Genomic DNA, 10938 nt, shown 5'->3' with positions numbered 1-10938 from the left:
CCCGCGCAGTTATATAAGAACCGGGGCATGTGTGGAGACCAGGCGTAGGGGTCATAAGTGCTTGAACAGACAAGTGTCCAACTAGTTATGTTATATTACATGGGTAGTAAGAAACATCTTCCAGGGAGAATAGTTCCATTAAGGGTTCCTTTCCTTGGGTAAGCATGCCCTAAAGTGCATGTCCGGACTGCGATAGGAAACGCAGGAAAAACATCTGGGGGCAGATATGGACAATAAATAAAAATCATATTTTGTTCACCGATCGAATATTCCCTTAAGAACGCTAGCTTTTGGCTTCACCCAGTCTGAGGTACACGTCCGGCTGACCCGGCAGTAACAATCGCAGAGGTGATCCCCTTATGCCCTAGCCGAATTAACGGGAATGTAGGGCATAAATATAAGAGCCAGGCAACCCAGCTTGGCCAAAACTTATGTCATATCGGTGCATATAATGGAGAAAAAAGGTACATGCGGAAGCATGACACATGTTCGGGGCCTGAGGCCCAGATAAATAATTAAGCTTCTGTGAAAGAAGCCCCAGGTATTATGAGCGCGGCTAGCGCATCTATAATGTGCAAGCGAGGCACAAGTTGGCCTTTATAGGCCTAGAGAAATAATAACAGAAAGGAAGAAAGAAAAACAAGACAGATAATGTACATGCAAAAAATGGACAAAGGGAGGGGACGAACATAGGGTCCGGCGCTAGGCGTAGAATCTTCGGAGCCTGGCTGCGTTCCATGGGTTCGGCTCGAGTCGACTAGTCGATGCATCCTGCAGTCGGTACGCTCCACCGGTCAGAACTTGGTCAATAATAAAGGAACCTTCCCATTTGGGCTCGAGCTTGTTCTTTTTCTTATCTGGCAGGCGTAGAACTAGTTCACCAACGTTATAAGTTTTGGCCCATACTTCTCTGCTTTGGTATCTGCGAGCCTGTTGCTGATAAAATGCCGAACGGGCTTTGGCTACGTCGCGCTCCTCCTCCAGGGTGTCCAGACTGTCCTGTCGATCGAGCTCGGCTTCTCTTTCTTCGTACATGCGCACTCAAGGTGAGTCATGAATTATGTCATAGGGCAAGACTGCCTCTGCGCCGTACACCATAAAGAAGGGTGTATATCCGGTACTATGATTTGGCGTGGTCTGCAGCCCCCAGAGTATGGAGTCGAGCTCCTCTACCCAGTGCGTGTTAGACTCCATTAAGGAACACACTAATCTGGGTTTAATGCCGCTCATTATAAGACCGTTTGCTCGCTCGACTTGACCGTTGGTTTGTTGGTGATAGACTGAAGCATAATCGAGCTTAATGCCCATTTTGCTGCACCAGAGTTTTACCTCATCGCCTGTGAAGTTTGTGCCGTTGTCAGTGATGATGCTGTGGGGGATGCCATAACGGTGTACGACCCCAGATATGAAGTCTATCACTGGTCCGGATTCGGCTGTTTTAACAGGTTTAGCCTCTATCCATTTGGTGAATTTATCCACCATGACCAGTAAGTATTTTTTCTTGTGGGTTCCCCCTTTAAGGGGTCCAACCATGTCAAGCCCCCAGACCGCGAAGGGCCACGTAATGGGGATTGTTTGGAGGGCAGTGGGTGGCATGTGGCTTTGATTTGCAAAGAGCTGGCAACCGGCGCAACGTTGGACCAAGTCATGTGCATGTGCCTGGGCCGTTGGCCAATAGAATCTTGTACGGAAGGCCTTGCTTACAAGAGCCCGGGCTGCGGCATGGTGACCGCCGTGTCCGGCATGGATTTCTGCCAAAAGGTTCCGCCCTTCCTCTTCGGAGATGCACCTTTGAAGGACTCCGGTAGTGCTTTTTTATACAATTCTCTCTCGTGGACCCTGTAGGCCTTAGATCGCCGCACTATGCAGCATGCCTCATTTTGGTCCTCCGGAAGTTCCTGCCTAGTTAGGTAGGTCAGGAATGGTTTTGTCCACGGGGCGATAATGGCCATTATTACGTGGGCTGAAGGTGTTATTTTGGTGGCGGAGCCTCCGATTGTGTCAGAGTATTCGGTATCGGGCATTTTGGCCGGGTTCGGACTATTGTTACCGGTGTCCCCTTCCCATACTACGAATGGCTTGAACAACCTTTCCAGAAATTTGTCGGGGGGACCGCGTCGCATTTTGCGCCGATGCGGGCGAGGATATCCGCCGCTTGATTGTTTTCCCGAGCCACATGGTGAAATTCGAGTCCCTCGAACCGAGCTGACAATTTTAGGACGGCGTTTCGGTAGGCCGCCATTTTCGGATCCTTGGCGTCAATGTCTCCATTTATTTGGTATATTGCAAGGTTTGAATCCCCATGCACCTCGAGGCGTTGAATGCCCATGGAGACTGCCATCCGAAGACCATGCAACAGAGCTTCGTATTCGGCTGCGTTGTTGGAGTCTGTATACAATATTTGTAGTACGTACTGAATGGTATCTCCAGTTGGGGACGTCAGGACGATGCCAGCCCCTAGACCAGCCAACATTTTAGAACCATCGAAGTGCATGATCCAATTGGAGTATGCGCCGTACTCTTTAGGGAGTTCGGCCTCCGTCCATTCGGCGACAAAGTCAGCCAATACTTGCGACTTAATGGCCCGTCGAGGTTTGTATGTTATGTCGAACGGGAGGAGCTCAATGGCCCATTTAGCAATCTGGCCCGTAGCGTCGCGGTTGTTTATAACATCATTAAGTGGCACTTCCGAGGCTACTATAATCGAACACTCTTAAAAGTAGTGTCGCAACTTCCGGGATGCCATGAATACCGCATAGGCTATCTTTTGATAATGTGGGTACCGTGATTTGCATGGAGTGAGGACAGTGGATACATAGTATACCGGCTTTTGAAGAGGGAATTTATGTCTGGCAGCTTCTCGTTCGACGACGAGCACTGCGCTTACAACTTGATGAGTTGTCGCAATGTACAACAGCATTGGTTCGCCGATGTTTGGTGCGTCCAGGATTGGGTTGGTTGCCAAAATGGCCTTTATTTCTTCCAATCCAGCTGTGGCAGCGTCCGTCCACTCAAAGTGTTCGGTGCACCGAAGGAGGCGATAAAGGGGTAAAGCCTTTTCTCCTAAGCGGGAGATAAAGCGGCTTAGAGCCACCACACATCCAGTTAACTTCTGTATTTGTTTGAGGTCTGTTGGGGTAACCAACTGTGACAAAGCTTGGATTTTAGCCGGATTAGCTTCAATACCTCTACTGGAGACAATGAAACCTAGGAGCTTTGCGGCTGGTACGCCGAAAACGCATTTTTCCGGATTGAGCTTGATGTCGTATGTTTGGAGGTTGTCGAATGTGAGCCTCAAGTCGTCTATCAAAGAGTCGATGTGCTTGGTTTTGATGACCACATCGTCTACGTATGCCTCTACTGTTTTGCCGATTTGTTTCTCCAGAAATGTCTGAATCATGCGCTGATATGTTGCGCCGGCGTTTTTGAGCCCAAAAGGCATTGTGTTGAAACAGAAGGGACCGTATGGTGTGATGAATGCCGTTGCGGCTTGGTCGGACTCCGCCATCTTGATTTGGTGGTAACCGGAGTATGCGTCGAGGAAACACAATGAGGAATTATGTATGCCAAGAAGATCCTCACCACTTTTGGCCACCTGCCAGAGTATCCAACATGCTCTAAGGCTGTGCGTTGGTATTGTATCCGTTGTACTATGAATTTTGCAGGGTCCATTGAGCCATCCCTCCAGTACGATTCCATGCCCTATAGAGGGTTTTTGCTTTTTGGTAGTTGACCCAGGTGTCTTTTGATAGTACACCCTTTTATTTCGGATTGGGTTCGTATTTAGGGCCGGATTATCCCAAAAGTTTGTTTCGGTTTTCCAGGCACTTTCCATCGCACAGTACTTTCGTACTATGGACGCCAAGTCAGCGAAGCGTGATATCTCACGGCGATTTATGGCGTTAAGGATTCCCTTTTCCGTGCAATTATTGCAGAAAAATAAGACTGCATTTTCCTCGCGACAGTCCTTAACCTTGTTCATCGCAAGGAGGAATCTGGCCCAATAGTGATGTACTGTTTCCTGGGGCTCTTGCCTGATGCGGGAAAGATCGCTTATGCTTGGGTGGGTGGGTGGAATTGAATCTGAACCCTTACCCGATCTGGGATCCAGGGGCCGAGGAATTTCCAATTTTGGAAATTCTGGTTCTGGGGTGTTGCCCGATAATCCTGGCCCGCTGCCTGACTCTAAGTTCAGGGATTGGATGCTGTCCTCCGGCGAACGGGTATCTAGCTCGGAGAGCTCAGGAATCCGGACATAGTTGGTCCTCAATATGGAGGAGAGGTCGCCGCATTGTTCCTCCACCACTGCAATATGATGGGTGACTGGCAGAGAGTTAATCTCCCTTTGATCAGGTTTAAGCCCAATCCGATCATAGTCCGTAGCGACTCCCAGGGCGGCGATGCGATCCAAGAGCTCGTTTAGGGAGGCGAGCTCCACCGGATCCATCTATTCGGCGAGTGCTGATTTGACATGGAGGCTGTTTTCGATGACCCGAGAAGTCATCGTCGGCGCGATGGCCGAACATGCGGTCATGATGAAACCGCCTAGCCGGAGAGTTTGGCCGACAGCCAAAGCTCCCCCAACAGTAGTACCGTCTTTAAAGACGAAACGAGACATCCTTCCTTCTGGCGACATCACAGAGGAACTCTCAATGAAAGCACCAATGTCGGTGTCAAAACCGGTGGATCTCGGGTAGGGGGTCCTGAACTGTGCATCTAAGGCGGATGGTAACAGGAGGCAGGGGACACGATGTTTTACCCAGGTTCGGGCCCTCTTGATGGAGGTAAAACCCTACGTCCTGCTTGATTAATATTGATGATATGGGTAGTACAAGAGTAGATCTACCACGAGATCAGAGAGGCTAAACCCTAGAAGCTAGCCTATGGTATGATTGTATGCTGTCCTACGGACTAAAACCCTATGGTTTACATAGACACCAGAGGGGGCTAGGGTTACACAAGGTCGGTTACAAAGGAGGAGATATACACATCCGTATTACCTAGCTTGCCTTCCACGCCAAGTAGAGTCCCATCCGGACACGAGACGAAGTCTTCAATCTTGTATATTCATAGTCCAACAGTCCGGCCAAAGGATATAATCCGGCTGTCCAGATACCCCCTAATCGAGGACTCCCTCACTAAGCACTTCTCCCATTGCAAGAAAGCTCAATCTAGTAGGCCAAGCTCAACCGATAATTCGAAGATACTTGCAAAGATATCAAATCATGCAGATAAGAATTCAGAGAAGAACTAAATAATATTCATAGATAATCTTGTTCATAAACCCACAATTCATTGGATCTCGGCAAACATACCGCAAAAGAGTATTACATCGAATAGATCACTAAGAACATCAAGGAGAACTTTGTGTTGAGAATCAAAGAGAGAGAAGAAGCCATCTAGCTAATAACTATGGACCCGAAGGTCTGTGGTAAACTACTCACGCTTCATTGGACAGGCTATGGTGTTGATGTAGAAGCCCTCCGTGATCGATTCCCCATCTGACAGATCACCGGAAAAGGCCCCAGGATGGGATCTCACAGGTACAGAAGGTTGCAGTGGTGGAAAAGTGGTTGCGTGGCTCTCTGCGACCGATCTAGGGTATAAGAGTACATATAGGCAAAAGAAGTATCTCGGTGGAGCTATGAGGGGCCCACGAGGAAGGGGGCGCGCCTACCCCCTGGGTGCGTCCTCCTGCCTCATGGCCGCCTCATGGCGCTCCAGACTTCAACTCCAGGTCTTCTGGTTTGCTTTCGGTCCAAGAAAGATCACTGCGAAGGTTTCATTCCATTTGGATTCCGTTTGGTATTCCTTTTCTGCAAAACTCTAAAATAGGCAAAAAAACAAAAACTGACACTGGGCCTCCAGTTAATAGGTTAGTCCCAAAAATAATGTAAAAGAGCATATCAAAGCCCATTAATCATCCAAAACAGACAATATAATAGCATGGAACAATAAATAATTATAGATATGTTGGAGACGTATCAAGCATCCCCAAGCTTAATTCCTACTCGTCCTCGAGTAGGTAAATGATAAAACAGAATTTTTGATGTGGAATGCTACCTAACATAATTATCAATGTAATTTTCTTTATTGTGGCATGAATGTTCAGATCCAAAAGATTCAAAACAAAAGTTTAATTTTGACATAAAAATAAGAATACTTCAAGCATACTAACAAAGTAATCATGTCTTCTCAAAATAACATGGCCAAAGAAAGCTATCCCTACAAAATCATATAGTTTGGCTATGCTCTATCTTCATCACACAAAATATTTAAATCATGCACAACCCCGATGACAAGCCAAGCAATTGTTTCATACTTTTGATGTTCTCAAACTTTTTCAATCCTCACACAATACATGAGCGTGAGCCATGGACATAGCACTATAGGTGGAATAGAATGGTGGTTGTGGAGAAGACAAAAAGGAGAAGATAGTCTCACATCAACTAGGTGTATCAACGGGCTATGGAGATGCCCATCAATAGATATCAATGTGAGTGAGTAGGGATTGCCATGCAACGGATGCACTAGAGCCATAAGTGTATGAAAGCTCAAAAAGAAACTAAGTGGGTGTGCGTCCAACTTGCTTGCTCACGAAGACCTAGGGCATTTTGAGGAAGCCCATCATTGGAATATACAAGCCAAGTTCTATAATAAAAAATTCCCACTAGTATATGAAAGTGACAAAATAGAAGACTCTCTATCATGAAGATCATGGTGCTACTTTGAAGCACAAGTGTGAAAAAAGGATAGTAGTATTGCCCCTTCTCTATTTTTCTCTCATTTTTTGGGGCCTTTCTCTTTTTTATGGCCTTTTTTCCTTTTTTTTATTTTTCGCCTGGAGTCTCATCCCGACTTGTGGGGGAATCATAGTCTCCATCATCCTTTCCTCACTGGGACAATGCTCTAATAATGAAGATCATCAAACTTTTATTTACTTACAACTCAAAAATTACAACTCGATACTTAGAACAAAATATGATTCTATGTGAATGCCCCCGGTGGTGTACCAGGATGTGCAATGATTCAAGAGTGACATGTATGAAAAAAATTATGAAGGTGGCTTTGCCACAAATACGATGTCAACTACATGATCATGCAAAGCAATATGACAATGATGAAGCATGTCATAATGAACGGAACGGTGGAAAGTTGCAAGGCAATATATCTCGGAATGGCTATTGAATTGCCATAATAGGTAGGTATGGTGGCTGTTTTTAGGAAGGTAAATGGTAGGTTTATGGAACCGATGAAATTTGCGCGGTACTAGAGAGGCTAGCAACGGTGGAAGGGTGAGAGTGCGTATAATCCATGGACTCAACATTAGTCATAAAGAACTCACATACTTATTGCAAAAATCTATTAGTTATCAAAAAAAGTACTACACACATGCTCCTAGGGGGATAGATTGGCAGGAAAATACCATCACTCGTCCCCGACCGCCACTCATAAGGAAGACAATCAAAAAAATAAATCATGCTCCGACTTCATCACATAACGGTTCACCATACGTGCATGCTACGGGAATCACAAACTTTAACACAAGCATCTCTCGAATTCACAACTACTCAACTAGCATGACTCTAATATCACCATCTTCATATCTCAAAACAATCATAAGGAATCAAACTTCTCATAGTATTCAATGCACTTTATATGAAAGTTTTTATTATACCCATCTTGGATGCCCATCATATTAGGACTAATTTTATAGCCAAAGCAAATTACCATGCTGTTCTAAAAGACTCTCAAAATAATATAAGTGAAGAATGAGAGATTAATAATTTTTATAAAGTAAAACCACCACCGTGCTCTAAAAAGATATAAGTGAAGCACTAGAGCAAAATTATCTAGCTCAAAAGATATAAGTGAAGCACATAGAGTACTCTAATAAATTCTGATTCATGCGTGTGTCTCCCAAAAGGTGTGTGCAGCAAGTATGATTGTGGTAAACCAAAAAACAAAGACTCAAATCATACAAGATGCTCCAAGAAAAACACATATCATGTGGTGAATAAAAATATAGCCTCAAGTAAAGTTACCACTAGACGAAGACGAAAGAGGGGATGCCTTTCGGGGCATCCCCAAGCTTAGGCTTTTGGTTGTCCTTGAATTTTACCTTGGGGTGCCTTGGGCATCCCTAAGCTTAGGCTCTTGCCACTCCTTATTCCAAAAATCCATCAAATATTTACCCAAAAACTTGAAAACTTCACAACACAAAACTTCAACAGAAAATCTCATGAGCTCCATTAGTATAAGAAGATAAACCACCACTTTAAGGTACTGTAATGAACTCATTCTTTATTTATATTGGTGTTAAACATACCATATTCCAACTTCTCTATGGTTCATACCCCCCCCCCCGATACTAGCCATAGATGCATCAAAATAAGCAAACAACACACGAAAAACAAAATCTGTCAAAAACAGAAAAGTCTGTAGCAATCTGGAAGTTTTGAATACATCTGTGACTCCAAAAATTCTGAAAAACTAGGAAGACCAGGATAATTTTTATAATGATCTACTGCAGTTAGAATTGGTATTTTATCGCTCTCTGGTAAAAAACTAAAATTATTTTCGTGAGCGCATACTTTCTGTTTTTATCAGCAAGATCAAACAACTATCACCCAAGAAGATCCTAAAGGATTTACTTGGCACAAACACTAAGTAAAACATCAAAAACACAATCATAACAGAAGCTAGATGAATTATTTATTACTAAATAGGAAAGAAAAGTAAATAACAAAAATAAAATTGGGTTGCCTCCCAACAAGCGCTATCGTTTAACGCCCCTAGCTAGGCATAAAAACAAGAATCGATCTAGGTATTGTCATCTTTGGTATGCAATCCATAAGTAGCTCTCATAATAGATTCATAAGAAAATTTAATTTTCTTCCTAGGAAAGTGTTCCATGCCTTTCCTTAACAGAAATTGGAATATAATATTTCCTTATTTCATGTCAATAATTGCACCAATCGTTCTAAGGAAAGGTCTACCAAGAATAATAGGACATGTAGGATTGCAATCTATATCAAGAACAATGAAATATACGGGCACATAATTCCTATTTGCAAAAATAAGAACATCATTAATCCTTCCCATAGGTTTCTTAATGGTGGAATCCGCAAGATGCAAATTTAAAGAACAACCATCAAATTCATGGAAACCTAGCACATCACACAAAGTTTTTGGAATCGTGGAAACACTAGCACCCAAATCACACAAAGGATAGCATTCATAATCATTCATCTTAATTTTAATAGTAGGTTCCCACTCATCGTAAAGTTTTCTAGGGATAGAAATCTCTAGTTCAAGCTTTTCTTCATAGGATTGCATTAAAGCATCAACGATATGTTTAGTAAAAGCTTTATTTTGATTATAAGCATGAGGAGAATTTAACACGGATCGCAACAAGGAAATACAATCTATCAAAGAGCAATTATCATAACTAGCAAAAATGTCCGTGCATTGCAACGGGAGAAAAAAATGCATATTCCTAAACATGATACAAGATCCTCACATATCTATAACCTCTATGTCAACATGGCGCCCCACTGTGTTGGTGTCACTACTTATCCTCCTTTCCGTCCTCACAAGAGCCGAGACTAATGGTTGTATTCGCGGACACCAGCTTGTCGAACAAGGACGGTTTCAGCCCGGCGGCGTCGATGACAAGTGCTAACTTGTCAACACATATTGTGGGCTGATGGTCTTCGCTAAATCAAGTACTAATAATAACACTTAATTGGACCAATAACATAACTTATGTTACATAGCCTGGAAAAATACTATTGCAAAAAGGTACAGATTGAAAAAATTGGTTCACAATCATTTACTGGAAAATATATTATGACAATGTTTGTCGTATATATGGACGCAGGGGATCAATGTTTTGCTTTAAAGTTCTATGAAGTGTTTGTGGCTCATGCCACATTACATTTAGAAGAAGAAAATCTTGTCATCTGTAGGCGGGGGCTAGCACTTCAGAGAAGTTATACCCTCGAGATTCACTCTCAAATAAAATTCAAAAGTGAAAAAACAGATCTAACAGTAGTCACAGTACAACTTGGCAGCCTCCTTGTTTATTAACTTGCCGTTGTTCTGATGTAGATTAGGCACCAGCCTCTCTAGCTATGAAAACTCAAAGTACGTACTAAATGAAATCCTTCTCAACTGTGTTTCTGCTTCCACAATAATCAAAAAAATTTGTAGCAACATCAATAGTCAATACATTTTATTTGTGCAGACAGAAATACATATCACAATATTGTTACTCCACCCTCTCGAGCAAATACATCATTGTGAATTAGTGGGTTGCACATAATTAGGGTCACATAATGGATTTAAGTCGGGTGGAATTTAACATCGTGTAAACTCGAGTGTAGTACACCCAAGAGTAGAAATCCACTCATTTCTCATCTAAATCCACCTTGTATCTTTGGTACTGCAGAAACAGATCACGTCAATTTATAAGCAACAACATTATCCAAATTTATAAGCAGCAACATTATCTATGCTCTCGTATCTTTAGATGTGCAATAATCAACAAGTCTCGTCATGAACAAATTCGCTGCAACCTCACCTCTCTGTACAACCACGTGAGGCTTGATCTTGCTGGCGAGCAAGTTTACTGCAGCCTCAAAATCTTCACACAATCTTGTTGGATAACACATGCACGTACACTTTCTTACTAAAAAGAAATTTGGTACTGCAACCCTTCTGATTTAGGCAAGTAACAGCAACATAGTGTTGAGAAGTAGTATCCTCACTGTAATATAATAACAGTGTCAACATTATTTCTGAGAAGTGAGTGGAAAACTAAACTGAAGATCAAACCCCATTACTTATGATTTTCAATACAAATGAAAGGTGCAATATAATAACAATATAAAACTTCGATAGGAGTAATGGGAGACTGAATGGCATTTTCAGATT

This window comes from Triticum urartu, chromosome 4A (assembly GCF_056163025.1).
Source record: "Triticum urartu cultivar PI428250 chromosome 4A, HENAU_Tu73, whole genome shotgun sequence".
In the NCBI taxonomy this organism is placed as follows: Eukaryota; Viridiplantae; Streptophyta; class Magnoliopsida; order Poales; family Poaceae; genus Triticum; species Triticum urartu.
The sequence above is the reverse complement of the archived record's forward strand: the minus strand, read 5'-3'. Positions refer to the sequence as shown.